This window comes from Haemaphysalis longicornis, unplaced genomic scaffold, assembly GCF_048455015.1.
Source record: "Haemaphysalis longicornis isolate Haplotype H1 unplaced genomic scaffold, Haemaphysalis longicornis Haplotype H1 scaffold_9, whole genome shotgun sequence".
In the NCBI taxonomy this organism is placed as follows: domain Eukaryota; kingdom Metazoa; phylum Arthropoda; class Arachnida; order Ixodida; family Ixodidae; genus Haemaphysalis; species Haemaphysalis longicornis.
Window position 1 is genome coordinate 6,502,954 of NW_027526460.1, and position 23,103 is coordinate 6,526,056.

At 48.1% G+C, this 23,103-nt stretch overlaps 1 long non-coding RNA gene across 1 annotated transcript in view; it reads left to right on the forward strand.

The window, feature by feature from the left end:
* LOC144152997 (uncharacterized) overlaps window positions 1-23,103 on the forward strand; it is a 167,529-nt gene that overhangs the window by 93,472 nt on the left and 50,954 nt on the right. The window contains exon 2 of the long non-coding RNA XR_013319265.1: window positions 11,261-11,630. This is a non-coding gene — a long non-coding RNA (uncharacterized LOC144152997). The remainder of the gene's footprint in view (window positions 1-11,260; window positions 11,631-23,103) is intronic.

The window sequence follows — 23,103 nt, forward strand, 5'->3', positions numbered from 1 at the left end:
AAAAGCAATCAGCGTTTGAAGAATCTCTCCTGAAAGCTTCGGTTTTCAGTGCGCACGCCAACACGATCGCTTGGGAATATGCAAACTTTATCGTCTTGAACAAATGTCTTGAAGACTTTAATGATTGGGGCTACTTTCTCTTCCTCTCTCTCCGTTTTATTCCAACTTCTCTAGTATAAACGCCCTTGGCAAAGGTTTCGCAGGCACAGACGCATAATGCCTACTCTTAGTTGCTCTTGACAATTGAATGCGCACAGCGAGGGACGCTAAAATACAGAAAGTATAATCACGGACGAACTTGGTCCGAAATCGTCGGTGTTTTTGTGCTGTCGAACTTATGTGTCGGGAGAATTTTGAAATGTGAAATAAAGCACTGTGGTGACCTTGTTTCGCATTGAGATAACCCCACCCCCCCGGCCCCACGTATCATTACTATTTCTCATTTCGCATTTTGGGATAATTAATTTCGCACAAAAGAGAGATACATATACCACTTCCCCTAAAGTAGACTTTGCCTTCTTGACCGCGCTATTGAGCAACACCCTCATTTCCACACGCACGCACACGCACACACGCGCGCACACGCACGCACGCACACACAAACACGCACACACACACACACACACACACACACACACAGAGACACACACACACACACGTACACGCACACACATGTACACGCACACACACAGAGAGAGACACACAGACAGACACAGAAAGAAAGAGAATAAAATCATTGACGTCTACACAACATCTGTTTCTAGGCGTGGTGTTCGCGCGCGCATGCCGTTGCCGGTGGTCTCAGGACCTTGATTTGAGAGGAGTCTTTCAGAGCCCAAGGAACTCCTACGAGTTGGAAAATCGCCTGACCTCGAGAAACAATCAGTTCGGCCGCAAGCAAATTTCGGGGTCCCGCTTGTAACAGCTTCTACACGCGTTAAACAACGATGAACAGAAAATTTCCCTGAGGGAACGGAAACAGCAGCCCTCGGAATAACAAAATTAAAACGCGTGTCACAGTGTTGTAAGTGTAAACAAACCTGCAGGCTGTTCCGAATTTTTCGGTAACGGAGCTGAAAGAGTCACCAAAAAGAATTATCCGAACGTTTACCTGCCACACTGAGTAGCTAGATTAAAACTATATTAGACATACAATGGCTATAGCAAAGTCCAATTCGTGTTGAAATGTTGGTACGTGGTGCGCTTGCGTGCTCCTATTTAGCGCACGTTTGAAAAATAAAACATTTGTCACTACTCGTGACCGTACCATGCACCTTAGAGTGTTTCGAAGCGACTATTACGACTATTAGCCGTAGAGTGTTTTTAATGCGATAATGAACCACCTCACTAAGCGAGCAAGCCGGCATTTGTAGCATGGTGAGCAATCAGTTTTTTTCTTTCTTTTTCAGACCAGGTTACCTCCGAAATTGGCCGAGCAACTGACTGTACTTGGCCAATTTCTTGACCTTTTTTTTTTTTATTGCCTTCTTTGACAGGATGAAAAACAAAACACACGTAAATGATGACATGTACAATTAATAATAGACACTAAAACTGCTGCCCTTCTTGGGCCAGCGGGGTGATATCAGTATTCTTTCATTCCCAACAATGCTTCAATTGTAGGTAGCCACTCTGGTTTAGAAGGCTGAAGTTTCCGCATCTGCACAAAACAACCTATTGCCTCTTTGAAGTACTGCCGGATGGGTCTGGCATCTGGGTCGGAGTAGCGTACCGCCATCCTATTCCTCCAGATTCTTGGCCTACCACCGCAAGCTGGATATCTTCCTTTCTTCTTTTTAAACATGATAGTTTTTCTTGGGCTACTTAAACGCAGAAATTTTGGTCTGTCTGTATGTATGTATGTCTGTCTGTGACTCGGTTCAGCCACCTGGCCAAACTGGAACAGAAGCTGCGCAAGTCTCATATACCCGCAGCCAAATATGAACGTCGAAGTCCGGTGTTAATGTTCATACCTGTCATGCTTATTAAACAAAAACAAGACATTATGCAAATATAAGGCAGAAAATCAATACATAAGTGATATTTCCAGTGTTCCTTTATTTAAAAAATCATGGATGCTTGTTTTTTGGGATTGCAAATGAAATAATACATCAACAGTACAAAACCGTTGCCTGCTGTTGCCCGCTCTACTATAGCTCCTGGTGCCATTGAAGAAATCAAACGGCAACAGCAGCGAAAGGTTCCACTAGATAGGTTCCACGTTCCGCTTGGAACGCGCGTCGTTCTGTAAACGTTGTAGTAGCCGGGTGCCTCGATTCACGTGCGTCTCCGCCGTACGGCAGCGCTGGCGTCGAGACACCCGACTTGGAGCCGTGGAACGCGGTAAATTTAAATTGACTTGAGCAAACCTCTAGCGTGTTATCTTGGGAGGAAAAAAACAGCACGAGATGTGAGTGGGAAAGAGAACGGGGGCATTTACTTGGCCGGGTCGCCAGTCGACTATCGTTTTTCGTCGACATTTGCAACGGCCATTATTTAAACACCACACCATCTAGCAATGGCCTATACTTTTGCCTTGGGAGGGAGAGAGGGAACTGTATTTGGGCCCAACACTGCTGGGCGGTAGTGGACAAAGGGGGGGATCTAGTTGAAGCAGATTGTAAACGAGCCATATTGAATTAATACTTCGCCTGCTGGACTTCATAATGACGTCAAACTTTCTATTCAAACCCGAGCTTTATTTCTTATCAGTACGGGCATTGCGGTTGGCTCGCTGCGATCTCCGCTTCAAAACTCCCTATGATGCAGGGTAAAATCTAGAGTACTGACTGGCGAATCTGCTTCATTTTTTACATCTGGGCTGTTTTCAAATTGCCCGCTACTTAGAAAAATTCCTCCGTGTGCTGGACATTGCTATAAGCATTTTATTTCTGTTATTGTTTAAGCCGAACCACTCAGTTTAAACACCAGATAAAGGTTTGGGAAATTCATTTCGGTGATAATCTCAGCTGCGTTACGGGAGAAGTTGCGCAGCTTACATGCTTGTTTACACTCGCCAGCGTGCGACACGCCGCATGTTTGCATTTTTTATTCGCACGGCTGCCTCTGCGTAGTTGGGGAAAAGACACGCCGTACGGATACATATCTAAAAGCGAGGCTGACTTCCGTTCTCACGAGAAAATAGTGTTTATCGTTGCGAATGCGGATGCAAGCGGGGCCACGAAATTTACTTGCGTTCGAACCCATTGTTTATCGAATTCCGGGCAATGCTCCAACACGTAGAAGTTCTTTAGGCAATGAGGAGCTCGTCTTTCGAACGAACATAGTGAGGTCGTTCGGTATACGGAACGCACGTCAACACCGACGCTTTGATGTATTCAGATTTAAAAGCCTTAAACAAATGCTGCGGACACGTCAAGGATTTTATTTTCTTTTGCTATCGCCTGCCCATTAGAAACGGCATTGGCAAAGGTTCAATATGTCTGAAGTAATGTATCTGTTATTAGTCGCTCTTGGCAACGTTTCTGCAACAACCACAACCACAACTTCTGCGGCGCAGTCCGTACAAGCACTCGGGTGAAGTTTGGGAGCTTAATCTTAATGCTTGTAGCTTCTAAGATTGTCAGGAAGCGCTTTAAATTCCCGTCTAGGTGTTTTATTCCCAGAAGAAACTCCTGTCCAACGAAGCGTAGTGTTGAGCTGCGGAATTATTTTGGGCAATTACTTCCTCCTAAAAGGTACTCCCCAAAGCAGGCAAGGGCGCGTTTTGTTTCGTTTTGTTTTGTTTTCGGATAAAAGCAGCCACCACGACTAGTGGTCAAACCTGAAATTATGAGCTAACTAGTGCACCATTTTAGCAACGTCAACAGCCGTTCCGACCTTTATGTATTTTTTCTTCGTCTTTACATAGTCGTTCAGGATTACTTTTAACCCGCCGAGGTGGTTAAGGCGTTGTGCTGCTGAGCACGAGGACGCGGACTAGATTCCCGGCCGCGGTGGCTGCTTTTCTGATGGAGGCGAAAAGCAAAATCGCCCGTGTGTACGAGATTTCGGCGCACAGTAAAGACCCCCAGGTGGTCAAAATTAATCCGAAGCCCTCCACTACGGCGCGCCTCATCGCCTGTGTTGCGTCGGCGCGTTAAACCCTACAATCAATCAAATCAGGATTACTTTAATGTGCTGCATTCTTTGCCAAGTACCCCTACAGCCAAGACTAGAGCCACTAGATGAGGCTTCAAAGTATCGGCACTCTTTTCTGTCATTGTTCCATGCCGCCTTCAGCGGCCATTGGTCGAACCGCGCCACGTGACATTTGTTTACCTCGGAAGACCCATGGGCGCTGACATTTTGGTGCCTCTGAGTTGCCGCGCGTGCGCTCTTCGACAAGTCGTGACTTCCGGAGCGCAGTGCGGCTGTATGACGCGTTCGGAGTGCGTTTTTAAGACCCCAGACAGATGTAGCGATGCCGTGCTGCCCAACTGTCGCGAAATTCATGTCCCTCCTTGACGGGTTTCCTTGCCGCTCGCCATTTCTTGCCGTTCGCCGAGAGGAGCCGTACCGCAAAGCGAAGGAATGTTCTCGCCGCCATTGTCGCACCCGGGTCGGCTGGCCATGTGTTTCGGGGAGAGAGTTGGGCGAGAGTGCCGCGGCCTACTGAAGGCTGCGCCCCGGGAATTCTCGGAAGACGCGCGGCCCGGTGGACGGTGTGCGTGGTGCAGCGCGGGGTTTCCGGGGAGAATGGGCTGAGAACTGGTGGTGGCCGGACGTACGGCCGGGACGCGGCGTCGGCCTTGAGGGCTGTGCTGGGGAGGCCGAGCGACGACGGCGGTGAACTTCGGGCCCCCGAAGATTCCTCAAGGAGGCGACAGTGCGCGGCCGGAGTTCACCCAAATTGCGTCGCTGATCAGCGGCGCCCCACCACAGACGACCGACAGCCTCCGTCACCCCGGCGAGACCATCAGCCGGACCGCAGCTAAGATGTTCTCCCCTTCTCCACCTTTCCTCGGACTCTTCCTATTCATCTTCTGTGTTGTATTTCCCTATGCGGACTGCACGGGCTTCTTATCCGCCTCCTTCAGTGCACCACGCGATATGTGTTTCTAGCGGGCCTATTGTTAGTAGTTGGGGGAAGCCTCCAACCCCGCCTATTGTATACTCTACTGTCCCCTTCATTTACTGTAGTCTTCTCCTCGGGCTCGTAACGGCGTGTACCTTTTCTTTCATTGTAATTAATGTACTTCGTGTCGGTGTCTAGGCAGCTCTGACCCCAACGGGGTGTCAACTGCAGTGTGTATTAACTCGTCAACCCTCCTGTCTGTCTGTTTCGAATTTCCTGTGAATGTGAAGTAAATGCCCGTTGTTTTGAAACTGTTTTCCCGTGCCCCGTCTCGTGCCTCACGCCAGCGGCCAATCAGGCGTGGACCTATCGCCGGTTAGCAGGTCCGAACCACATCCTTTATTCGTATCCAGGGGGGAGTTGTTTGTCGCTCCTCCCGTCCGAGCAATCGGCCACTAAATTATTACCTCGCTCAATTCTGTGACACCAACGTTACTAGATTCTAGTAACGTTGGTGCTGCCCTGTACTGGGCTGTTTCAACCGGCGAGCAGGTGGGAAACACTTGCATCGCTTCCCGCTGGGGAAGAACGACAGTGGCCTAGCGGAACCTATAGCCACTTAGCGTAGCTTAATTAGTGGCTCTAGCGTAACCTAGCGCCCTTAAATGAGCTACGCTAGCGTAACCGAGCCCGACCCCATCGCACCGACGCGCTGTCTCTAAATCTTCGAAATGTAAACACAGCTGCCATGGTTCCCAAGCGGCGCCCGGGCCAATTCCGCCCGCCTGCGTCCGTCGCAATAGGGCGCATAAAGCTGGCCACCCTGGCGTCAGGCACCAGGATGGCTGCCGCCGTTCGTCAGTGTTACTCTTAAGCGTAGCTTATTTAGTGGTTCTAGCCAGGACCGTGTAATGCGCTGCATTTCTACCGAATGCAGATATCGCGAAAGTTGCACCTCTAATCGCTATAATAACCTAAAGGGAGATAATTGGTCGAACGAAATTTTGAGAAACTAAAGAAATAAGAAAATCTAAAACAATTACTGAAACTGGCGAACCGCGCAACGCCCTGTATTTCCCCAATAATGCAGATTTCGCGAAAGTTCCAAATGTAATCGTTATAATAAGGTAAATGGAGATTATTGGCGGGACGAAATTTTGAGAAGTGAAAAATAAGAAAAACATTTTAAAAATACGGAAAATGGCAAAACGCATAACGCATGCGTTTTCAAAATAATACAGATTTCGCGAAAGTTTCACCTCTAATCGTTATAATAGCGTAAATGGAGATCATTGATCAAACGAAATTTCGAAAAACTAAAAAATGAGAACAATATTAAAAAAACTACGGAAAATGGCAAAACGCATAGCGCATGGCATTTCCACAATAATACAGATTTCGCGAAAGTTCCGCCTACAATCGTTATATTAACGTAAATGAGATATTTCGAAGAAAGAAATTATTAAACTCTAAAAAAATAAAAAAATATAAAAAATACGGAAAATGGTGAACCGTGTAACGCCCCGTATTTAAACAATACTGCATATTTCATGAACGTTCCACTTCTAGTTAATCATTCTAATAGCGTAAATGGAGATAATTGGTCGAACAGGATTTTGTGAAACCAAAAAAAAATTTGGCTGTAAAAACTCACACTCAAGACAAGCGGCATAAGAATGCTACGCATTTGTAGGTAGTTCTCTGAATTTCTGCAGACTTTTTGTCTGTAATACGACGATCATGCCGTTTTCGATTCAGCGACCTAACCTGCGATAAGGACTAAAGTACAGTCGAACTTTATTTGAGAAAGCTGTCAAGTGCGCAATTAGATTCACGAATGAAGCTTGCAACTGAGCAAGACAGGAAAGTGAGAAAGCACCCGCCGCGGTGGCTCAGTGGCTAAGGCGTTGTGCTGCCTAGCACGAGGACGCGGGTTCGATTCCCGGCCGCGGCGGCCGCTTTTCTGATGGAGGCTAAAAGCAAAAACGCCCGTGTGTTCGAGATTTCGGCGCTCGTAAAAGATCACCAGGTGGTCAAAATTAATCCGGAGCCCTCCACTACGGCGCGCCTCATCGCCTGCGTTGCGTCGGTGCGTTAAACCCTGCAATCAATCAATCAAGCTAGGAAGCGAGTGAACAAGCAAACAAGCGAGCCGTCAAGCAAGCTTGCCGTCTAAAGCGCGTCATCATTAACGCACCCAGGCAACGTACAGCCTGTAAAAGGCTTGTCTATAACACAGGTTTCGTTCTCTAAGCCTTATCCTGCCCCGCCGGTGTGGGATTTGAATAAAACTACTGCGGAATTCTGAAGTCTTAGCCCTTCGATTTTGCCTCCGACATGTTTGGAACGAGTATGTTTCGGCAGTTTTCGGATGTGGCTGGTTGAAGTTGAAATCGCTGTTATAGACAAGCGTTTTACCGACTGTACCACTCGAGAGAAGCGGCTCGGTAGTCTCGAAACGAAGAAACGATGTCGAAGTCAGCCCCCAATGATGACAGCGCCGACGTTCATCCGTGCTGGCCACCGTGCATGCGGCCGGTGCGTGACACGTAATGTGTCACGTGCACACCATAAATTCTTGGCCGTTCCTCGGAGTGAATGTACGTTCTTATACGGGCCGTTCCTCGGAGTGAATGTACGTTGTTATACGTTGCCCAGGATCACAGTGGTTGGCCTGGGCAACGTTCTCGAGACTAGATAATCCTCCAAATCTATATAACGGCTTGATATTGCCATTTACCACGAAAGAGCCGTTTTAGGTTGGTTGGTATACAAACAGAGATTAATACTAACTTCCTGAAACCTTTGACTGACTATAAAAACCACACGTGAGAGAGAGAGAGAGAGAGAGAGAGAGAGAGAGAGAGAGAGAGAGAGAGAGAGAGAGAGAGAGAGAGAGAGAGAGAGAGAGAGAGAGAGAGAGAGAGAGAGAGAGAGAGAGAGAGACCACTTTATTACTCATCAATGTGAGAGTGGTTCCTCGGTCCAGGAGCCCATGTGCTGTCCAGGCTGCCGTATCCCTGGTCACAAGCAGGAGCTGGTCCTCAGGTCGACAGCTGGACAGCAGTATCTCCCACTGCTCAGGGGAAGGGGACGGGTTCAGGGGTCGAAGGTCCGAGTTTTTTGTGCAGTCGAATAATGCGTGTCAGAGCTCCTGGTTCCTGGTAGAATTTACACTTATCATAGTACTGTGTAAGAAAGAGTAAATGCATACGGATTGGGGGGGAGGGAGCGGGGGGGGGGGAGTACCCCTTTGAATTAGTCTGAGTGTGATTTCTTGGCTTTTGGTCAAAGATGTGTGAGGACTTGGGAAGCTCGAACGTCTTACGCGAGTCCAATGCAAAACTACCCATTACCAAGAGGTTATGATTTCCGCTTCAGAAACAATTAAGCTATGATTCAAGCCCGTTTACAGCCATCTCGCAAGTTTCACGCTAAACACCTAGGCTGATAATGATGGCGCACGAGCGCGCGAAGGCTCAACATTTTATACGGGTTGGGTACTGCCGATGGAATTTTGTGCCTTATAAAACGCCCGCACGATGACTAACCCGCATTGCCTAGCCAAGGAAAACCGAAGAATTGCTCCCCCGAATTGAACCTAGAACCACAAATCTGTTTCAGAAGAGTTTTGATGAAGTTCGCCAGCTTAGTTAGGGGCGATGTCACAGCGTCCTGTTTGAAGTCAGAACCACCTGCACTGGTATACGCTTGGGGAAGAGTGCGCCCTGTCTCCGTGTATTCGAGTTGCGCAGCATGCGAATTCCGGCGTAAACGAAACAACATTGCGGGAATCACGGCTTGATTTTTAGTTTTAAAGCGTTTTATTCCGGTATTCACGAAGATTTCATTTACGCCATATCCGTCACGGAAGTGACGACAGTACAACGAAGCGAGCAGCCTGTAAAGGGTGCACCTGTGCGCACATGGTCTTCTTGCAGGGAAGCAACCTTTAGTATTTAAGAGTACGTTATACTTAGAGTTGTTCGTTTTCGGATTTTATATTTTAACAAGAAAGTGTTTTATGCCGCGATACCCAAAGATTTCACTGACGTCATATCCGTCACGGAAATGACACCAGTACACCTTTGCCGAAGCGACCCGCCAGCAGGACGTCGCTCGCCCAGCACACCCACGAGACAGCCGCCGACCCGGAAATCATGCTCAGCTGCAGATTTCGCAGCACATTTCACTTTCATATCTGACTGTTTCCTAAGGCAGAGAATCAACCACAGTTTTTTTTTTTTTCAACTGTTTGCACCATGCAGAAGAAGGAAATGGCAAAGATTGGCAAAGATAACGAAGAACGCTCCTCGAGGCGATGTGTGCCTTCGGTGCCAGTAGTAGTGCAGTACTAGCAACGAATTGCCGTTGACCCGACGCAGTCCACGGCACGCGCGATGAAGGAAGTGTCGCAGCTAATTGCGCAGCCGGACCCTCCAGCTATACCCCTTAGCAATGTGGTTGCTACTGCGCCGTAACTGTGCAACTTCTGCCGCTCTGAGGTCTTGGCGAAAGTTCCGCATCCATGAATGATCTTGTTTGGTCGCAGCCGCAGGCGTGTGCACGATAACGTGTCATTACTTGTTTCGCAACAGATGTAAGCGCGGACGTTTTGGCCCTAATTTCTGGTCTTCAATCATGGCCAGATCAGAGCGGCGAATTTTGATTTTGAACGCAATCTGTTTTACCTATCGTGCGATACGCTTCTTCGATCTTGCTCTATTTCATGTTTTTTCATAACGATGCTTCTGGCACACAGGCGTCCCCTGGCAACAGCCGCAGCCAGCCGCAGGCCATGAATCATACGCATTATGTGAGGACCAATAAATCATATTTTGCAGCAACTTACAGATATCGTGTACACAATAATACCGAATAACTGCATCGGCTCGCAGCCATGAGAGTCGAAAACGGCATTCTAGGCGTTGCGATTGCGATAGACGGTGTAGTTCCAGTTCAGTGCATGCGCGTTTCGTGCTGTAGCTTCCGCAATGGCGGTTTATACAGGCACACCTACTTGCGTCTTCATCTCGGCGCTTGTGTACGCTCGCGGCATTCAGGAAAGGGCTGGTGGCGTAGGACGTGCGGCTTACTGTCAGCACCTTCTGCCGCCATACGTGCGATCACTTTATTCGCGCGCGCTGTCAACCAAACTTGCTAAATTCATTATCTTCCTCTGTGATAGCGTCCCTCTGTGCTAAATTGGTAATTTCCCTCTGACGCTTCTCGCTGTTATCATGTGGAATGTAATGGTACAGGTCGCGTACGCCAAGGCTGAAAAGATTCATTGGGCCAAGGTTAGATATGGAAAGAAATTTGACAAGTTCATCAGAGAAGCGCACAGCAAACGGATCAACAGTGCTTTTGGAGATAGCTTGGCACTCAGTTCTGCCACGTGTCCCGGAGATCATCGCATGAAAATGGATCTGGCTTTGTGCGCTTGTGACAGGAATAATACAAAAAGCAACGCATTTGCCTCCTTCACCCGCGATACTAGGTGCTCTGAATTATGCATCCGAAACAAGATGGTTTCAAGGGGGTTCTCTCGGTGCACAAAAGGTTGAGTAAAAGCTCAAAGAAGACGCGGGTTCGATTCCCAGCCGCGGCGGCTGCTTTTCTGATGGAGGCGAAAAGCAAAAAAGCCCGTGTGTTCGAGATTTCGGCACAGGTTAAAGATCCCCAAGTGGTCAAAATTAATCTGGAGCCCTCCATTATGGCGCGCCTCATCGCCTGTGTAGCGTCGGCGCGTTAAGCCCTACAATGAATGAATGAATGAATGAATGAATGAATGAATGAATGAATGAATGAATGAATGAATGAATGAATGAATCAATCAATCAATCAATCAATCAAAACATGTTGCATGTTGCCAGAAAAGGTGGAGGGGTGAAGCACCTCTTCCACAATACAGATGTACTAGCAGTGTACCAAGATCAGATCACCAGAGAAATCATTATGGCATACTATATATTTAAACCAGCTCATTTCTTGACGCCCTTTCTACGCTTAAAAACAATATTACATGGAGCATGCCAAATAAAACTCGGTCCATCAGACGCAAATGGTTCACAGGACAAACGTTGTGTACGAGTATACATGTGCTCACGACTGTGGTCATGACTGGTCGCGACTGTAATCAGTCGTGACCCCAACATGGTAACTCCAAATATGTATGGGATAACGACTATGGTCTCGTCAAGTCCAGCACCAGTCAGGGTGATCCCTCGTCTCGCTTCTTAGTTCCAGGCACCGTGGCCGCCAGGAAAACCGCCAGTAGCAACATAGCGATGGCCACGGTGGGCGGCACCGCCTTGAAACGCGCCAGCTCGGCCAGGGTGTCGTCGAAGTGGAGCAGCGCGAGGACGAGCAGCCAGCGGACGGACCAGGCCACGGGGGCGACCACGTATCGCAGCGTGCAGCCGGGGGCCCAGCACAGCTCGGCCGTCACCAGCGGCGGCAGGTGGCAGAGGCCCACGGAGTAGCCCAGCACCAGCAGGTTCACCGAGTACACGACGCCCCAGCCGATGCTGCTTACCTCAGCGGGGCTGTCCGCGAGGGCCCACCGCCTGCAGCGTTACGCGGAGAACCGAGTCTTCATGACCAGGTGGTGGTAAGACGCATTTTTTTTTATTACAATCGATGCAAAGACGCCATGTTGCGCCTTAGCGATGTTTGGTGCCCAAGGGAAAGAGGGCACGTTATGGGAATCGGGGGAAAAGTTTTTTGGATCCAATGGGGTATACGAAGTTAAAGAAAATGGTGGAGGTCGGATGTCTCGAGGAAGTTCTGTATAGAGCGGTGAGCAGACACCGTTCTCCGTGTTGACTGGGCTTGCCAATCCTGCGTTTCTAAGGCTAGTTGTCGACAGTCGGCAAAGCGAGAGCAGGGTGTTTTCACGAGAGATCAAATCAGACAGGCGTGTCCGGCCGACTCTGGTCGACATCTTTAATTTTGATTAAACTTTTATATATCGCTCCATGTGCACAGGGGAGAACATATGTGAGGTTTTTTAGTGGCAAAAAATATTTCCCTATCTCAAAAATATTCCCAAAGTCGGCTTGGGTCACTGGCGCGTTGAGCGGCTCGCGGCAAACCGGAAACATTTACCTGTGTAAAACAAAATCAACCGCATCTATCGCCATAGTTGTTTTTATGTAGAGACTTTGCTTTGGATTGCAGAGCGAATTCCTTATAATATTCCCGAATTGGGAAAAAATTCGAAGATTGCCCAAATGTAGGGCTTTTTTTCTCGGAATCTAAACAAGCTAGGTAGTTGCAATTTTTTAGTTTTATTCTTCTACCCTTGTTCAATCTTTGTGCCAATTTTAGTTTATGTGGTCAAGACGCTTCCCGATAAAAAAAATCCCTGCACTGCAGCAAGGTAACGCGTTTTGGTATATTTTGAAAGCCAATTAAAAAAAAGAGCCCATCCTCACTTTTTTCAGACTTTCACTGATTAAAGCCAAGGTTGCTCTGTATCACCTACATCAAAAACATGTTGCACTATTTTTGTTTTTTTGCAGCTACAAAGCACCAAATTTGGCCTTGTTAGCAGCATCGCGGTGACATACCCAAGCGGTTTGTAAGAAGCTTATGACCGCAATAGGGCGACAAATGGCCGTTACAAAGAGAAAATTATTAAATAAACATTGCGGTGAGCATGATTGGCTGAAATTAAGTGTGAATAAGGTAGACAGCACTTTGACAAGTCGTAGAAAAGATTCCCAAGTGTATCGTTCAAGCAAGCGCGCCCGCTCTTCTGTATGAATATTTTCATGCGCTGCTCAAAGTTGTGTGCGCGCTGTGTAGGCCCACTCGCATATACAGAGTTGATAACATAAGATCCGGACCTCTTGGGAGCACAGGCTGCGGTCTACCTTAGTCTAACTTGCAGCGTCAGGGTAAGAGCTCTGGTGGAAATAAGTACAGAAGGACGGAGGCTGAACTTCCTGCCTAGTTTCAGAACGATATGATCTCATGGTTCCCAGCAAAACTAACGCAAGGATGGCGGCTCAACTTCCTGCCTAGTTTCAGAATGATATGATCTCATGGTTCCCAGCAAAACTAAAAGTATCAAACAAAACTACTAACCATGACCTTAGGCGCCGTGAGCGATAACAGGATCTAGCGGCTTGAAAAACCGCCCTAGCTAGCAGCAGTTTCTGCCTGATCATCGCCTGCGGCGATTCACGCACATCCGCGAGCCAAAGGAGGCTAGCAGCCTGAGAGTGGTGGGAGCGCGGGCTTTGTGCTGATTATTTAAGAGGGCATAAGAAAAAAAAATCTGCAAAAGGAACTTTCCTAGCGTGAAAGGTCTTGGCACTGCAACAAAACATCCCGTTCAGCTGACTAACCAGTATGTACATCCTGGCCTGTATTGCAGGTCGCTGGACGGCTGCCGCCCTGGGACTGTTAGCATCTAAAACGCTTTGGTTGCCGCTAACCCGCTATTGACCACTTGGGTCAGCCTCGCTGCCCTCCTGCTTCATGCTCAAGGGAACGACAGTAAAAACGTACGCCCTCCTCGGTGCTAAGTGCTCTGCAGTAACATATAGTGCCCCAGCGATCCTCGGGAACCAGTTCATGTGTACTTAAATTTTCAGTGAACAGACAATTAATTGCACAAGGGTGCTATTCCTGAAGTTTGAAGACAGTGCGAGTACCAGATCAGAGAACTAAATGCACATGATTGATTGATTGATTGATTGATTGATTGATTGATTGATTGATTGATTGATTGATTGATTGATTGATTGATTGATTGATTGATTGTAGGGTTTAACGCGCCTACGCAACGCAAGCGATAAGAGGCGCGCCGTAGTGGAGGGCTCCGGATTAATTTTGACCACCTGGGGATATTTAACGTGCGCCGAAACCTCATACACACGGGCGTTTTTGCTTTTCGCCTCCATCTGAAAAGCGAAAATGCATATAGTTCAAACATAAGGATAATTTGCGGTCTTAGTTCAGTGCAGACATTTTTGTATCCCTTCATGACTCCGCTATCTTTCATCCGAAAATATTACGGCAATCATTTATAACCCAGAACTTAAAAAGGCCAGCTCAAGGTGCGCTGTTGAGACCGAACCAGTCGATAATTATACACACGACCAAACATGGGCTCGGAAGCCGGATCTTGAAGATGAGATTTAGGTTTTATATGCGCCCAATTTTAGAAAATCATGCTCACCGCAATGTTTGTTTATTGATTTTCTCTTTGTAACGGCCATTCCTCGCCCTACATTACGGTCATAAGCTTCTTACAAACCGCTTGGTTATACGTCACCGCAATACTGCTAACAAGGCCATATTTGGCGCTTTATAGCTACAAAACAACAAAAATAGTGCACCATGTTTTTGATGTAGGTAATAGAGAGAAATCTTGGCTTCAAATATTGGAAGTTTGAAAAAAATCGAGGATGGCCTTCTTTTGATTGGCTTTCAAAATATACAAAATGCGTTACATTGCTGCAGTACAGGGCTTTTTTATATTGAAGCATCTTGGCCACATAAACTGAAATGGGCAGAAAGGTTGAACAAGGATAGAAAAATAATACCCCTGTCACACGGGCACTTTCAATCGCGATTGAAGTGAATCGCGATCGAGTTTTGGAGCGTGCTCGACGCACTGCCGCTATAGTGAACTGAATAGTTCACAATACTGCCGCTGCTACACGGAACGTTTCAATCGCGATCGAAAAGTTGCACCGGTTGCACTCGTTTACGCCAGATGGCGCTAACAATGTACTTGCGGCCAGATGTACTTGCGGCCAGATAACATATATGAAGTAGTGAGAGGAATTTTGAACGGAGTAATGGTACCAGCACTCACCTTTTCAAATGCAGTAGTGTGTGTCAAATCAGAGATTCAATCAGGGCTAGAAGTAAATCAGAGGGCCGTAGGTCGATTGGCATTAGGAGCACACAGTAAAACAACAAATGAGGCAGTGCAGGGAAATATGGGATGGGCATCCTTCGAAGTGAGAGAAGCACAGAGCAAAATATGTTTTGAAGAACGACTTAGGAATATGGATGATCAGAGATGGGCGGCCAAAGTGTTACGGTATCTTTACATGAAAAGCGGAGAAAAAGAACCAGAAAGCTCAGGACAAAGTACATGAAACCTGGAAGTGCAGGGGAAACGACCAAGGCAATAAAAAATGAAGTGAAAGAAACAAAGACAGCAACCTGGAAAAAGAGAATGGACGCGAAGAAGTCACTAGATATCTACAGGATTGGGAAGCAGGAGACCACAAGGGAAAAATTATTCGATAATACCAAAGGGAGTGCATTGCTTTTGAAGCCCGGGCGGGTTGCTTGCGGACAAAAACGCTTATCCGCGAGCCGGTACAGGAAGAACTATGCGCAGGCTGCGGAAATGAGCCAGAAACCATGCGACATATTGTAACGGAGTGCAAAAGTATCCGTCCAGTCCTCAGTGATGGAGCTATCCAGCTTCCGGAAGCCCTTGGCTTTAAGGTTAGCCGAAAAGTGAATTGGACAGCAGTAGAGGTTAGTATAAGAAGGTTAGAATGTTGGTGGGAAAAGAGCAGAGAACAATCTGGGACGACATGCGAACAAATCAGACTAGCACAAAAATTTCGTAAAAGCATTTTCTTTTTATTTTGACAATATTTTTTTATTAATTTTGTTTGTATTTTTTTGCGAGGTGATTGTACAGTGGCGTTGTGACTAAGGCCGCTGTGAAACGCCACCCCGTTACAAAGGGGAAGCCACTAAGCACCATCAGCATCATCATAAGCATCATCATCGGCCTGCGTCTGGTAACTTCGCGCGGTCGTAGGTATACGTAACTATGTAAATGTTACCGCACGCTTATTTGGGTCAAGTTACTTGACACGATTTCTGGCGTTAGTTGAAGTTGTCACCTTCTGTGCCATTACTGGGCGGGGACGAGAGTATCGCCGCTTTCGTTCGATCGCGGTTGAAATCCTCGACCGCGCTTGAGAAACCAGGGGCGCTATTCCAGAAGGCCCGAGTTTCGCCTACTCCCGAGTTTCCAGCGGCTTGGGTTATGAAAGCAGAGATAGTGGAAGCAGAGATAGCGGAGCATTCGATACACCTTGAGCGAAACCACCGGAATCGCGCGCAGCACGCCTTGCATATTCAGTGCGCTGTGTTGGGGCCGCTTACGTTGATAAAGTACGGCGTGTGCTATCTTCCGCATGCAGCACCCTCTGAAATCGCTCTGCAATACTCATTCCCTAGCATAAACTAGATAACCCCACTGCTACTTTGAAATCCCAAGCGTGGCTGTTGGCCACGCCCGGTAAGGGGTGGTCCGTTTTTCTCGGTGTTCTGTTCTTCCACTGATGTTTGCAACACGGCCCGAGGGCAGTCCCTGTGCAGCTGTGCGTAGCGCAAACCAAGTGCTCCCGACCATCGCAAACCAAGTGAACGCGCCGTACTTCCGACCATCAAATATGGATTTTGTTTACGGCTTGCTTGAATGTGCACGGCGGGCGCTTATCAGAAATCGTCCCGTGCCAATTGCAGAGTGCGTTTGAGAATTGGCGAGTGCGTTTTAGGCGCTGAAGTTGTGTCAATGTTAGTCATCGACTATGCTTCCACGGTGTATGAAGAAGGCTCCCATGGGAAAATCGTGTCGTTTTGCCTCTATTGTCGGCTTGTACAATAGTGAACTACATTTTGGATCGTACACCCCCGCGACTCTGGAACCGTTGGCTGACGGTGGCCTGGGGACTTCATTTTTGTTTTGTGCTAAGATCTTGTCACTGCTAGCCAGCATCAAATGAGGACTTCGTGGCTACGACGCTACGCCCACACAAAGTGGGCGCCATGGGTGGGTGTGGCTTCGGTTGTTACGCCGCGCCCCCGAAGGGGCTGGGTGTGTTTGACTGACATTAGAACTCGGAGGAAACTCGGGCATGGTTTTGCACGGCCGAGTTGAACTCGGGACGCTCGTGGTGGCCACTGCTGCGGCGTGGTTTATATTTATGGTCTCCGTAGCACGCATATTTCTGCCCCGACAGGTCTTTTAAACGAAATAGGAATTTCGAGCCCGTTTCGAGCACGTTTCTTGTGGAGTCATTTGGCGACAGACCCCCGTTTGCGATTACTTAGAAACGGCTTTGGCTCCATGACCATCGAGGAGGAAGTGTAGTGTGCGCTGCGGTTTTACGCGGCGCGCAGCTTTTACAGAAGCGTTGGTGGCGACCGCACCATCGACCGTCACCAGTCGACTGTCAGCGGGTGTGTGCGCAATACAATCAGTTGAGACGCGTTTTGCAGACCTCGCCTTTCTTTTAGGTAGTTTGGCGGACATAGCTTCCGCAGGTTCCTACCGCACGTCTATCCGTCTGCAGCCGGAGCGTGCGCTTCAGTTATCGTCTGCTCGCAAAGCAGTTTCAAACGAAGCGCTGCATGGCCGTGCGTTTTGTTTATCATCAGTGCGGCGGACAGCCTCCCTCGAAGGGTTGCGTAGCGCGCATTTCTTGGGAAAACGTTACCGACAGGATATCTTATACGCATCAAATATGCTGTCAAGGAGCCAGTCGACGCACCGATAGTCGGTTGAGGTGGTGTATTCGCAGGGGTGAAGCCGATGGGAAAGCAGGTCCGAGCGTTGAGATAACCTAGCTCGTTTCTCGCGCATGCACATTATAGGGTTCATCTTCTTTCCCTGGCACGTCTTTGGTGCATATCCCCGTGTCTGGATTGGACATAACCCCACCTCCCTCTTCCACATGGTCAATGCGGTACGGCAAATACCCGGATAGCTTTATGGCTTGTTGCATCTTTTCATTATCCTCTCTACAATACAATCAACGGTACGTGCCTATTGTGAGAGGCGATCTCAACACCTTTCAAAGGGTTTTGTTCAGCGTCACCGTCCTGTGGTATGAAGCAGAGCATGGAAAGCGAGTAAAGGGGAGAGATAAGAATAAAAGCAACCGCGTGACGCCAGAGGGAAGGTAAGCGGGAGTGGGAAGGGCGCGAAGGAAGAGAGGGTTGTGAGATGATTGAACTCTACGAAAAAAAACCGACTGTGGAGAGCTTCGAGGAGAACAGCAAAATGAAATAAAGCAAACAAACCTGAAAAGTCGTTTTTCTTGTTGCCATTCCTTCATTCGTAACACATGGCCACTTAGGGGATGGGCCCGGAATTTGCACCTTTGAAGAACTAACGTGCCCGGTTCGCAAAATTTGTAACACTGTGGATTCGAACAGTAACAGTTATAGAATAGTGCGTGCAGCGTGAAGCCTGAACACGATATGTCACGGGAATAGGACAGGTGCACACCACCCTCGCAGAATCCAGATTCTAGAGAGGCTGTGGCGTGTTCCAGTCTGCTTGCGCACTAAGACGAACAAATGAAAGAGAAGAAAGTGACGCAAACACGCAACAGCAGAAAAAAAAATCCGTTTAGGTGATCCGTGCCAAAAGAAAAAGAAACGAAAGCGAGGAAAAAGGCGCAAGTACAATAAATTAAAAAAGAAGTTGGTAATACGTCTCACCAGGGTTTCGCCTTAAAAGCACGTAAGCAGACTTGACAGCGCCGAGGAAATTTTGTGTCGAAAATCGGAGAGTTTCGGTAACGTAATACGAGCAGCAACTATTTTGAATGTGGCGCGCTTTCACCACCCGCTTTCTTTTTTGCCAGTCGGCCATAGTCGCGTGATTGCACTGTGTGCCACCAACGGCAGAGACTACTATTAGGACGAAAAATTTCGAACAAAAAGATCATGTCAACGCATGAAATAAAAAATAAAATGGACTTTGTAGTGAAATACAGATTCATAAAGTAAAAGTACAATAAAATGAAGTAATTGGATAGGCGTGCCCATAGTAACCACCAGTGCATCAGCGGAGCGAGAGAAAGCACTGAAAGATGCGCCACGCCCTAGTCGCGCATCCTTGGTGCGCGCTGTCCTGGACCGATTACGTCACCTCAATAATCAGCAAATAGCATGAATCGCATTTTTAATGCGTTTTAACCTTGCCCCGAAGTATTATCATGAGCTTATTATTATCGCCACAGCTCCGCCTTGCCCGAGTTTCACTCAAACTCGGGCCTTCTGGAACAGCACCACAGGATTGAGTTCGAGCGGGATCGAGCTCGATCGCGATTGAAACTGTCGTGTAGCAGCGCCCGATCCGGACTGAGCTCGATCCGGATCAACTCAATCGCGATTGAAAGTGCCCCTGTTACAGGGGTATAACACTAAGAAATTGCAACTACTAGCTTGTTTAGATTCCGAGAAAAAAAGCCATTTTGGCAATTCTCGAAATTTTTCCCAATTTGGAATTATTAAAAGGAATTCGCTCTACAAGCCAAAGATGAATACGTTAAATAATTTGAGAGTATGCAAAGTCTTTATATAAAAAGAACTAGGCCGATAGCTGCAGTTTTGTTTTACAGCGGTAAAAGTTTCCAATTTTCCGCGAGCCGCTCAACGCGCCATGACTCGAGCCGGCTTTGAGAATTTTCGAGAACGAGTTTTTTTTTTTTTTTTCACAAAAAAACTTTACATATGTTTTCCCCTGTGCACAAGGAGCTATATATAAAAGTTTCGTCAAAATTAAAGATGTCGACCGCATACGCCTGTCTGATATCGTGAAAACCCCCAGCAGTCGTTACTGGCTGAGCAACGTGTACACGCGGGTTTAATCTAGACTGCCGTATCTTGTAGCGCGAAAATGTGGCGTCCTTGCCGACCCAGTTCTAACCTTGTGAATGATATGATGCCGTTTCCTGGGCCAATGCTGAGGAATGTCTGGATGCTTCCCACCTAGAGTCGCTCGTAGCTGCGACTTCCTTTCCACCTTGCGGCGGGTGCAGAATTCCGAGCTCGAAATAGGTAAAGGTTCCCCCGCCGGGTCCTCAGAGTCCAAAAGCGCCCACGGGGATCGGTTCTCGCTGGCGTAGTCCGAGTCAAAAATTCTTGATCTTCGTTTCTGCCCTTCTTTTTTGAATCTTCTTGATTCAATTGCCACCAACTTCCATTCAAACATAGCCTTCATTCCTATATGTGTGCTGTGATCTAGTAATCTACAACCCAAGTCACGTTTTTGGTCGTTTGCCTAGAAGATGACAGTGTATTTCGGGCTACATAGAATAAAAACCACCGTCATATATCCATGGTATATCTTCATCATCAGACATGTGCAATGACCCGTTACAACGTGGCCTGCCCTAACAATTTCCCGTTGCTCCGACACCGCGGAAGACTTTTTAAATTACTGTCCCGCAATTTCGTTCCCTCGTCTTCCTATAAACTTGATTTTTTCAGAACCGTTGGTAAGAAAAAGTTTAATTCCTCGTTCAATCATTCGGCACTATCTCGCCCCACCGCTTAGGATAAATTCCGCTTTCTACCAACGAAAGTCGTGTGGTCAACCTACTACCTTCCCTAGGCCTTATTCGCCAGGCTACCTGAACGTATTTTTGAAAATATGGGCTACAATATCATTCCAAATGTGTCGCATTTTCTTCGGTGGCTTTTGGGGGCGACCGAAGTTTATCGAATCTGACACAATGATGCGGCATCTCTTGAGTAGCAGACTTAGTATACCCTCTGATCCCTTGCGGGGATCTCCCACATGCTCCCCGTTTGATCGCGTCGATTCCCCAGATTTCTTTACCGCTGTTTGAGAAGGCACATTTCCATTTCCAACATAACTGAGCTTATCTATTGCTTTCCGTGTTCGATTACCGCAGGTTGACGGCAGTTCTACTAATTATGGGGTTTGACATTACCTTAGTGTTCGTTTTCATATCTATAAGCTGAGCATCTGCTACGCGTTCAGTATTTTAGTCGTGGGGCATCCTTGTTAGCGTTGCCTAGCGGCACTAAATAAGCTACGCTTGCGAGTAACGCCACTTCGTGCACCCGGAAGCGTCTGGGGGCCATTTTGTTTCTGGCTTGCAGTGTTGCCATCTCTCCCAACGAAACCGCAGCCGGTTGTGACGGGCAGAGTGCCACCGGCCGCTCCAGCGTCCGCGCAAGAGAGAGAGAGAGAGAGAGAGAGCGAGAGAGAGCGAGAGAGCGAGAGAGAGAGAGAGCGAGCGAGCGAGCGAGAGAGAGAGAGAGAGAGAGAGAGAGAGAGAGAGAGAGAGAGAGAGAGAGAGAGAGAGAGAGAGAGAGAGAGAGAGAGAGAGAGAGAGAGAGAGAGAGATGCCCAGAAACGCAATGGCTGCGCCCATACGTAAACAAATATCACGTGGCGCCGACCGACCAATGAAAATCCTGGCCGCACATAACAATGAGAGAAAAGAGTGCCGACACTCTAACGGCCTTTATTTAGTGACGCTAGCGCTGCCGTCTCGGTGATACGCGACCTACCTGAGGACGAGGTATTCGAATGGCGGCAAAAAGGCGACGCAGAAGGCCACCAGAAGCGTTGACGCAAAGAGCAGGTGCCAAAGGCCGGCAGTGCGCGTCAGGGAGGCGACTGCCGTTACGGCCGCAACGTGGAGAGCGGCGATGACCACCGCTGCAACGGGCGGCGTCACTTCGACCACAATGCCGTCCATGGTCTGGATGGCTCGGTAGAGCACGAGCTCTGCGCACGTCGACTCGCGCAGAAGCTGCACCAGTAGGCAGAGCAGCAGGGACCTGCACCGCCCCACGCACCGCCCTCGCGTAAACAACAACTCGCCGATTCATCATCAACATCATCATCACCAGTCTATTTACGCCCACTGCAGGGCGAAGGCCTCTCCCATTATTCTCCAATTATCCCGGTCCTGCGCTAACTGCGACCAATTTATCCCCGCAAACTTCTTGATCTCATCTGCCCATCTAACATGAATGCCTACAGCTACGCAACTTCTGCTATTTTGACGGCAGTCGCTAGGAACATTTGGACGTTCGCAAAGAAAAGTGTTATAGTCTTCAGACACCCAGCTGACTGCGTGATTTTATTCACGTGTTCCAAAGGAGTTTCAGGACCACTTTAACTTTCACGGCACTGTTAAAACGCGCTTAAAAGAGTTAAACATTTAAACAAAAATTTAAAAGTAACAAGCATACGGCGAGAATAGCTGCGACGGCACGTTACGTAACATTCGTAGGAAGTTCCTCAGGGAATCGCCAAAATGCGCATCGGCGAGCACTAGCCTGGCTCTTGGTGCGCAGGGTGGTGGTGGTGGTGGAGGTGCGAGAGGGTCGGGTGTTCTCGTGCCGGGCCTGAGGTCGGGCGGCACGTGAAAGCCATAGAGGCTAGCAGCGGCCGCCATGGCTTCGTAACGCCTCTGGCGGGCGAGCAGCCAACGCGGGCTCTCGATGATGACGCGCTGGGCGTAGAGCATCGTCAGAGAGACCCCGGCGCACGCAGCCGCCTGCAGTCGCCACGGAAAGAAGCTCAGCAGGTAGCTCACCAGGATGCCGGCGCTGGTGCCAACCTGAGACAAGTAAAGATGGCGCCTGTATATTGCGTTTGTGTCCACCCTCGTCTTTGTATGTTTAGCGCCCCTTTGTTTTTACTGAATAAACGAACCAACCAGCTCAACAAGTTCTGTTAACCTGCAACGAATTGCAAACCCCAGATATTCCTGCACAGCGACACGACATACCCACCACACACGCTTCCGTTACCACTCCCACTGTCGCTGTATACCGTATTTGCACGATTATAACGACGCCCCACTGTAACGCACAGGTAAATTTACTCGGGAAAATTCCCACAAATATTTTGACACCGATATTACCATGCAGATGTAAATTCTATGCAGCCAGGTACCTGGCCGAAGATACTTTACTTGACGCACGCAGCTGCGGCAGCAAAAATCTTTTGTGCAACAAACTTGTTTATCCAGCTCTTTCAGAATTTAAAACTGCATCCGGGAACATTAAAAGCATTTCCTATTCTTAGCGCCTTCACCGCCTTAATCCCCCCCATTGAAGAATGAGCAGAATGGGTAGGCAAAAATTTGCGCTTGTGATGTAGACGGATTTCTTTAGATTGGATTGAGTTAGATTTCGGGATGCTCAGCGGCCGGCCGCTTTGAAGCCGATTTTAGTTTTGAGCCTGATTGTAACGCGCACGCAAATGTGAAGGCTATTTTTAGGCGTTAGAATCGTGCAAATACGTGCAT